A 9,994-nucleotide genomic window follows, 5' to 3' on the forward strand; every position below is an offset into this window, starting at 1 on the left:
AGTTTCACCCTATGGTTGATGTGTGTGTGTGGGGTGGGGGGAGGGGAATGACATCCTAGTTCAACAGGGTCTGGCTAAGGCGTTGAACGGAAAGAATGGGAAGCCAGAGAAGATGTGGATTCGAGTGTATTACATGCTATCATCTGGACATGGATGCAGTGAGTAATGTTCTAAGATCTCGATGGCTGGTTGGAAATGGAATGGCGTGCAAGTGCGTAGGGTCTCTTTTCGTTGTTGGTGTAGAGAAGAGTTTCCAAGTTGGTGATGATGGCGATCTGACAGTTTCTGAGATGGGGAGGACATATCGAGATCCCTCTCCATGGTTGACTGCGTGAATCAACGAGTTGGCAACCACATGTGCATTAGCCATGTTGATCGAATCAGGTGGAGTCAGAACCAGGGTGATCCAATGGTGTGTAGTTGGTACTTCAGAAAGCTAATGGTTGTTTCGGCGACAGGGGACCAGTGATGGAATCAACAGAAAATTTTCAGCTAGGAAAAAAGCCAACGTGGAAATTGTTAGGAAAGTTGCCTTATTTCCCATGTGTCTTGATTCCTAATACAACTATGTTTCCTAGTTAGGGTAGGAAACATAAGAAGGTAAGTTTTTTAGGTTTTCTAAGAACCAAGGTATATAAAAGGAAGAGAGAAAATGTGTTCCACTTATCGGGGGGGGGGGGGGGGGGGGTGTTTTCCTCGGATTTTCTCTCAAACTTATCTCTTGGTTTTTTCTTGGGGTTCTCTTTCGTGCGATCTTGGTTGAGAAGCCGAAGAAAGGGTTGCAGGTTTGGAGTTTGTGTTAACTCCATTGTAATCCTTGTATTTTGATTTCTCATAGTGAAGATCGCGTTTTCGCCCGTGAATGTAGGCATCTTGCCTAACGGTGTATGTCTCGCCGTCTCGGTATTCATCTTATGATTTATGTTTATTTTTACTTTTCAGTTTATTTGTGCACGATCGGATTGGATTTATATGACGAATTTTCTCAACAGCCCCACTCGATGCAAATCATTATTGAAATGAAAAGCGAAAAAAATGAAAAATTATTTGTCGTTTTTAGTAGGGGTTTTAAATGTTACAAAAATGCCACTCATAAATAGACTTAAATGAGCAAAAATATGAAACATATTTTGGTCGGTCTAGGATGCTCCTTAATTTGGATTTTGTGGCTGTGTCGGTCATGATCCAATGGACAAATTTGGATCCAGCTGTTGTGACCAAATCCTGCCCCGTTAACGTTCATATACTTGGGATCCATCGGGACCCAGACTTCATTGACACCTGTACTCTAACCGCACGAGTAAAATACATGCAACACTCCTTGACGCTTTACTTTGGCCTCTACATCAAAAACGAAAGTTAAAGTATCTTTTGCCTCTACCTCAAAAACGAAAGTTAGTGTTCCTCAAGATAACTCATACTCAGCAGTCAGCACCCTATCGTCCCTTAGGCCCATGCTTAGATTTAGGGGTGTAAATGGATATTCAAAAATTTGATTACTGTCCGCATCCGAATCCGTTTAAAGCGAATATTATCCGAATCCGTTTCAAGCGGATATATCCGAATCCGTTTATGAGATATCCGGCTTTTAGCGGATGCGAATTTGGTAAATGGTATATCCGATCCGTTAAACATCCGAATCCGAGAAGTACATCATTTTTATTTATTATTAATAATATCTTTAATATTTATTTTTAATAATGACACACTATCTTTTGTTTCTAAAAGAAAAGTGAAATTTCTTTTTAGGAAAAAATTAGGGTTTGAGAGTTAATTTTGAGAAGAGAAGGTAGAGGTCTGGTTTTAAGGTTTGGAAAATTCATTCGAGGAGTAAGAATGAGAAGAAAGATAAAGTGTTGCAATAAAATGTTCGAATTTATCGGATAAATGGATACGAATAATATTCGAATTCGAACAATATCCGCCGGAATCGAATTTGGTAATAGATATTAAATATCCGTCGAATTCGAATCCAAATCCGAATTAGTGTCTATTGTAATCGAATTCGGATATAGCCATATCCGCTTCGAATTCGATCTGTTTACACCCCTACTTAGATTGCAAGTAAAACATTTCTATGAAAAATTTTTCTTAAATTTTTTTATTTTCACGATTTAGAGGGAAATGATAGATATTGGTTTTTTTAGAGGGATATTATCATAAATTGAATGCCCTCTTAAGTAGAGATTGAATAGGGCTGGTTCAAGTTACCGGGTTGGTTCAAGTTATCTATTTTGGTGTGTAAAAATGGTAGGAAAACTTAGAAATATGTTTCGTTTCCAAACTTTTTCAGAAAATTCATGCAAGCTAAACAGGACCTTTTGGGCGCATCAAAAGTCTAACTCATATATCTATTATGGCTCTTGTAAGAATTGTTCCGCACATGGCTTATTAGCCACTGTACTGGTCTAGCAATTTTATTTTATTTTTTGAAAATTGACTTGTATCAATTATAAAGGAATCAGATAGGAACAAGTTGTCCCCCACTGATTTTCCATAGTTACATTAAACTGCTTAGAGGTTAGGATAAAATGACGATATAGAATGATCATAGCCATTTCATCAGCAAATTTCCTCTTGTTGAATTTGGGCAGTTGGCTTTAGGCTTTCTTAATTGCTCATTTATATTGTAATCCATTGAATAATTAGGATTTCCAAATCAGTGGGTTTTTGAGTCCTGCCCATGAACAGATTGTTTCAAAATAAATATTAGCTCCAAAAAATAAAAACCCAGACAAATGACACATTAGTTCATGGCAGAACCTACTTAACAGAGTCCAGAATCCAAATTCAACCATTCACCATACACTCAGCTTATCTATGCCCAAACACGAATTTTACTAATCATCAATCGTACAAATGAACATATAACAAGTAAACAATAACAACATACTAATCACTCTGAATACACAGGAGACTTACAAAGCGACCCAAAATCAATATAAATAACATAAATCACACACAAATGAAAGCAAAAAGTCTATAATTTGCAAGGCCCCATTCCCTGTAAAGAAAGCTAGTTCAATGCAAATGTTGGAGGCATATAAAGAGATTGCACATGTAGAATTTAGGTTGAAGGGGGTGGTGCAAGGAAAGGGATGGGTGGAATTTTCAGTGTAGGAATGGAAGGGATTGAAATTGTGGGAATGGAAGGGATTGTAGTTGGAATGGATGGCAGTGGAGGGAGTGTTGTGGGAATGGAGGGGATTGTGGGAAGTGGGTTAGAAGGCAATGGTGGCAAGGTGAGCTGAGGGAGTGTAGGAATGGTTGGCGTGGTGGGGATTGTAGGCAGTGGGGGCAATTGGGTAGTAGGAATTGGTGGCAAAGTAGGCTTAGGAAGTGTCGGCACTGTCGGAATTGGTGGCAACTGAGACGAAGGCAATGGTGGCAATGTGGGCATTGGCAGCGTCGGAATTGTTGGAACAGTGGGTGTAGTCTGTAACAGATGGCGAGCCGCAAGGCTTACATCGATGCTTGATAGTGCTACCGCAAGGAGCAGAGCGAAGAGAAAGCAAAAAGAGTTAGAAGCCATGGTTAAGTACTCTCTTAAGAAAATATGAACAAATGGAGAATGGTGTGGAGGAGCAAAGCCTAGTGTCGGGTATTTGTAGGAGAGACTTTGAAGAGATTATAAAGTGTTTGGGTTCATGTGTGGTTGGGGAGATGAGGAAGGTTGGAGTTTTTCTTTCTTGTTAGCTCACCTTCCTATCCATCTTAAACTGAAAATGTTAGAAAAAAGTTGTTTACTAAGTGCGTTGAAAAGATCATCCAAATACATACACGTAACCATTTGATTTCGTTACTCAAAACATAATTTCTCTATATTTGAAATCTACCAAAAGGAGACCCACCCTCCTCTTTTTAGGCATGTAGGCCCCAGTACACCACCTGATCCCATTTGTGATTATGTGAGCCGTTGATTTGGTTAATCTCGATTTGTTTGGTGGCAATCTCACAAACATAAAAGCCTAACAAGAAAGGTTACACGTTCGGACTTTTATGCGGATACAAGACATGGCTAGATGAATCGGGCTTGGAAAGGCGCAATAGATCAAGGAGCTAGGATCATCTGATCAAGGTGTCCAATGGCAATGGGCCATACCTGTGTTTGCCTATCGGATCAATGAACCATATCACATCCACGTGGCACATGTAGACTCAAAAAATTGACCAGTGTGAAAAAATACTCTTTTTTTTTTTTTGTGGCGTTTTTCTCAGTAAATTGGGGCATGTTTTTTGGCAACCATGACAAATTATTTCCTGTGTTTTTGGTACTTTTCATACTCGCCTCGCTCCCACTCTTTCATGTGTTTTTGGTACTTTTCATGCTCGCCTCGCTCCCACTCTTTCAAGTCTCTCCCTGTCCTCCCATCTCTCACAACTGGCCCCACTAATGTTCCATGGAATAATTTTGGGCGCTGAAATCCCCACCCCCCTCCCCCAACCACCACACATCTTGACGTTGCGCTAACGCTAAACTTTAGGCTTTAATAGCTAACTCTAAACGGAGGTTATATTCCTTTTTTTATGACGTAGTGTGTCCCACGTCCCTTGAATCATTTCTTTTTTTCTTTTTTTATGACATAGTGTGTCCCCTCGCCCCTTGAGTCATGTTAGTGCACGTCCCCCCAACAGGAACAGTTGATGGACCCCCAAAATTCTCCTTCTTGGTGCCCAAATCCAAGCCACTATGACAATGTACCGTCCAGACCATAGGATGATCCAAGCGGTCCATTTGATAGGCCACATCGTAAATAGGTTGTCCCAAAAAACCAGTTCCATATGATGATCCTCGCCCTCAGATATAAAGAGAAATTGCTTATTATGGAAACCTCTATAGATTGGAGGGCTGTGATCATACTATGCAAATGATTTTTGGGGCAAACGCCATTTACGTTATGGCCCATCAAATGGACGGTTCGGATCATCCTATGGTCTGGACGGTACACTTCATTTTCAAAAATATGGGTGGGGCCTAAATTGGGCCTTAATGTTACTGTACGAACCACACCATAGGATGATCCAAACCATGGACGGCTTGGATCATCCTATGTTGTGGTCGGTACACTTCAATTTGAAAAATATCAGTGGGGCCTACGATTGGGCCTTAATTTTACTGTTCGACCAACTCTATAGGATTATCCAAACCATGGACGGCTTGGAACGTACATCCTATGTTGTGGACGGGCCTTAATGTTACTGTACGACCAACTCCATAGGATGATCCAAACCATTCATTTGATGGGCCACAATGTAAATAGGTTGTGCCCCAAAATCATTTCCATAGGATGATCACAACCCTACAATCTGTAGATCGGAAGGCTAGGATTAATTAGACTATGTAAATGATATTTTGGGACGCAACCTATTTCCGTTTATGGCCCATCAAATGGACGGTTTGGATTATCCTATGGTGTGGGCATAAATTTGTTTTGCGCCGTTTTACTTTGAAAGAAAGGGAGCCGATATCCACAGCACTCATCCTTTTTTCCACTTAAAAATTGGGTCATTTGATTATGGTAATTAAGAGTAAATTTTGTTTTTTGTAAGAAAAAACTAGTTGTAATGGCATTTCAATTACCATTTAGAAATGGAAAATCTTTTAAGCTTCGGTCACCTAATAATATCGGGGAGTGTATCCACATTCCTATATTTTGATATTCGCTCTACTCAGTTTATTTTACAGTTTTTTAATTGGATGTTGATAGCATCTTTGGTATTTTGTATTATTTGTGTGAAAGGTTAAAGTTGTAGAAGTGAAAAACCCCTCCTACAAACGTCACCAAACTTAATGTCGACAATTACTCCTTGGCAACCCAGGCATGACAAATATTGGATGACTTTTGTAGGTACTCTTTGGGTAACAACATCTATTCTTTTGTTGGATCCAACGGAATCACTAATTCCATTGAAGCCGAGGTCTGTGCTCTCGAGAAAGGATTGTGTATCTTTATTAACTAGATGGAGGGGAGGTTGGAGGTGGAAAGTGACAAATACAATACCATGGGCTAAAGGGATTTATGTAGGTCTCTTATGCATAGAATTGCCAACGATTTGGCTGACTGCCTTGCCAAATCTGGAGCTTCTAGCTGATCCTTTGTATATGGGGGTAGTCTTTGCCCTTCAATGAGCACTTGTAAATTTGTAATCCGTTCTTAATGTTTTAATAAATTGTTGCCTCTATAAAACCATATCTATGAAAAGCTAACTAAAAAATGTAATACAAAGTGAGTAGTGCCATTATCAAAATTCGGCAGTGCACTAGTGCAGTCATCAATCTCCTTAGGATTTGTCTAACTTAGAAACTACAAGTTATTTTACTCATCCCATCAAAAAGATACCATGTCTGAAGTTTAATTCAGTGAGGTTGTTGCATTTTCCAAGGCCTCTTTTCCTCCCCTCTATATATGTATAAAGGAACAAAGGAAAACCCTAAGTAATATATCCATACTCAGGAGATTCCTACTTAAGCTTCAAATGATTTCCCCTTTTTCACTGCATATACTTCATTTTTAATACCATCTTCATCTCTTCTCCACAATAATTTCACACCGGGCAGCCCATCACATTGCCACCATCCTCACCAGTATTCACACAGGGCATTTGTGGCCCACCTTCGTTTCTTCATCAATGTAGGATGGTTTCGCTAGCTACCATCAATCGGAGTGGCAAATCAAAATTAAAGGATCGAGGACGATCTAATCCTCTCTCTTATTTCCTCTTATTTCTTTATTCATTAGATTCATGCTTAAGATCAAAATATCAAGGATTTGTAGGAATTATTTATGTATCATCTTTATTCTTTCACTCACTGTTTCATATATCATTCATTCAATTACCTATATTCATACTTAGCTATTGTTCGTCTCTAAATTGTGCTTGATTAATTAATTAAAACCCTTTTTTTTTAATATCGTTAATTATCTTATTATTTCTAATTTATGTACTATTTATGTAATATTGTTTTTAATATCCATTTGAATCACCATCTCCATAGTCCATAGCTAGCATACCATATAACCATTATTTGATCTCAAGGCAAGTCTCTCCCTCATTCAAGGCAGTCACATTCACCAAGTAATTTTTTTAATATTGATATTCAGAAATAACTAAACACATGATACTAGCCAGGTTTAAGTAATATGGTATAGTGCTCAACCCAACAAGTAAATTCTTATAGGACAACCGATAACATAAAAGCATAACACTGAGAAAGACCCCCTCCAATAACAAAAGCACAACATGACCAATTGAAAAGCACCAAGGCGAGAATCATAAGGTTGTAAGGAAACTAGTAATATTCAAATGTCCTATGCATCATAACAAGGTGGATTCAAGGGCTAGTAGTTGAGGATGAGGCAGAGGGGAATGGAATGCGTGGTAATGGGTTTGGAATTAAAGGGATGGTACCTGGAATTAAAGGGATTGTTGGGATAATGGGGATGATGGGGAATGGGTTTCCAGGATACTGTGGAAATGTAGGAATGGTTGGCATGGTAGGCAATGGAGGAAACTGGGTAGTGGGTAATGGTGGTAATTGTAGCCTAGGAATTGCTGATACCTCCGGCAACGTCGGCAATTGAGTAGAAGGCACCGGAGTAGGAATCTCCGGCAATGTCGAAGGAGCTGGTGTAATATCCAGATTAGGAGTGTCTAGAAGATGGCGAGCAGCGAGGCTTACATTGATGCTTGAGTACAATGACAATGCGACGAGCAAAGCCGAGACGAAGCGAATGTTGGATGCCATGGCACAAGGGATGAGGATGATTTGATCAAGGAGAGTAGGGTGGAAGATCAGGAACTAGGGTAGGGTCTCTTATGGGGGAGATTTTGAAGGTTTTTGTAGGAGTGAAGAGGGATGTAGCTAGGTTGCTGGTTGGACTTCCATGCCTTGTTAGGGCGAGAGGGAAGGTTTGCATTTTTGTTGGTAGTTCAACTTCATAAGTGAAAAGCCTTAGTTTGAGGACACTCACTGAATATGTGACTAAAACAGATGCAACTGGTTTGATGTCGTTGCATAAATCAAAGTCACAAAAGTATCAGATATTTTTGAAAATATCGTGATATGCTGCCGTTTTTTTGTTTTGATGAAATGATGAAATCCCTAAGTTTTCTATAGATTCTTAAAAATTGTTTAAGATATCTTCATATTTTATTTAAGCTACTGATATTAGCACTACCATGTTTTAATAGTTGCACAAACTCAGCTTGTCTTTTCCTTTTTAATGGGCTTTCCAGAGTTTCTAGGAATTGTATTTTTTTAGTACGTAAGCTGGGATTGAACCTGCGACGTCTAGGGTGAGATACAAAGCCTCCAACAATTGAGCTACAGGCCCAACCACGGAACTGTAATAACCTTTGACATCTGTTTATATACGAAAAGACAAGCTGAGTTAGTCCAATTATCAAAACAAGGTAGTGCCAACATTGGTAGCCTTTATTTGTCGCACAAATATCACAATGGATTTTCTAAGGTCCACCGCAAAAGGCATTTCGCGGCTGGTCTGTCGCATGTCAGACCAGCCACCTCGTGAATGGAGACAAAAGCTGTTGTCTACATTCACGAGGTAGTTGGTCTGACGTGCGACAGACCAGCTGCGAAATGCCTTTTGCGATGGACGCTAGCAATTCCCATATCACAATAATCTCACCATATTATTTGTTCTCCTAAATTTATTTTTGTATAGATTTTAAATATTTTATTTTTCCAAAATTTCCCAATATAAACTCAAAAATAACAAAGAAATTAAAATATCCCTAGGCACATTCTTCTCAAGAAATTACCGAGACAAATATGTGTGACTTTGACATAAACATGGTGATTTGTACTATATTGTTGTTGCAGTATGAGACCAGATTAGGGAGAAAAGGAGAGATAATATCTATGATTTAGTGTGATTTAGTATTGTATCATGAAAGCCATATTAAATAGGGATTTTCTTCCTCGTATCCATCCAATGGTTGGGATCATTGATGTAGTGGGCCCTACCTGTTGACATCATATATTTCCACTGAATTGGATCAGCATCCATTTAAGTATATACTATAATCTCTTTAAGGTAGGACAATTTGATGAGAAAGTGAACTAGTAAAACAATTAGTCACCAACCTCTAATCTTTCTCCAACCACCATGAACGACAAATCAACAACCATGACTACAATCCAAGCTCCATTTAACATATCCTCCCTATAAAACCCAATCTTGTTTGCTGCTGATCCACACAAAACAAGTTGCATTTTAGAAACTCATCTCCTTTGATCCTTTCCATAATCTAAACATGTCTTCTTACCAATCCTTTCTCTTACCTTTGCTCCTCACTCTATCATTCCTGAGCAACGAAAAATGTTTCGCTGCTCGCCATCTTCTAGACATTCCTGAACTTCCTAAGCCTACATTGCCTGAAATCCCTTCTCTTCCTAAGGTTGAAGTCCCCACTTTGCCGGAAATTCCTACTCTTCCTAAGGTTGAAGTGCCCACTTTCCCAGAGACCCATTTGCCAGAAATTCCAACTCTTCATAAGGTTGAAGTACCCACTTTCCCAGAGACCCATTTGCCAGAAATTCCTACTCTTCCTAAGGTTGAAGTGCCCACTTTCCCAGAGACCCATTTGCCAGAAATTCCAACTCTTCCTAAGGTTGAAGTGCCCATTTTGCCAGATATCCATTTGCCGGAAATTCCAACTCTTCCTAAGGTTGAAGTGCACACTTTACCGGATTTTCCTACTCTTCCTAAGTTTGAAATGCCAACTTTGCCTGAGTTTCCTACTCTTCCTAAAGTTGAAGTGCCCACTTTGCCTGAAATCCATTTGCCCACTATCCCCTCCATTGCAACTACACAACACACAAGTCCCAATCCATGAGTTCTACACAGAGCAACTTTATTACATCAATGTTTAGTAAATTTGGACTGCTGTAATATTTATGACCACGTTTAGTATGTCATGCTCGATCATCTTAGAAGGCTATCACTTAGGAGTTGGTCTTGATTTTTAC

The sequence above is a fragment of the Tasmannia lanceolata genome, unplaced genomic scaffold (assembly GCF_043159265.1).
Source record: "Tasmannia lanceolata isolate RefF3 unplaced genomic scaffold, GAP_Taslan_0.1 ptg000016l, whole genome shotgun sequence".
In the NCBI taxonomy this organism is placed as follows: Eukaryota; Viridiplantae; Streptophyta; class Magnoliopsida; order Canellales; family Winteraceae; genus Tasmannia; species Tasmannia lanceolata.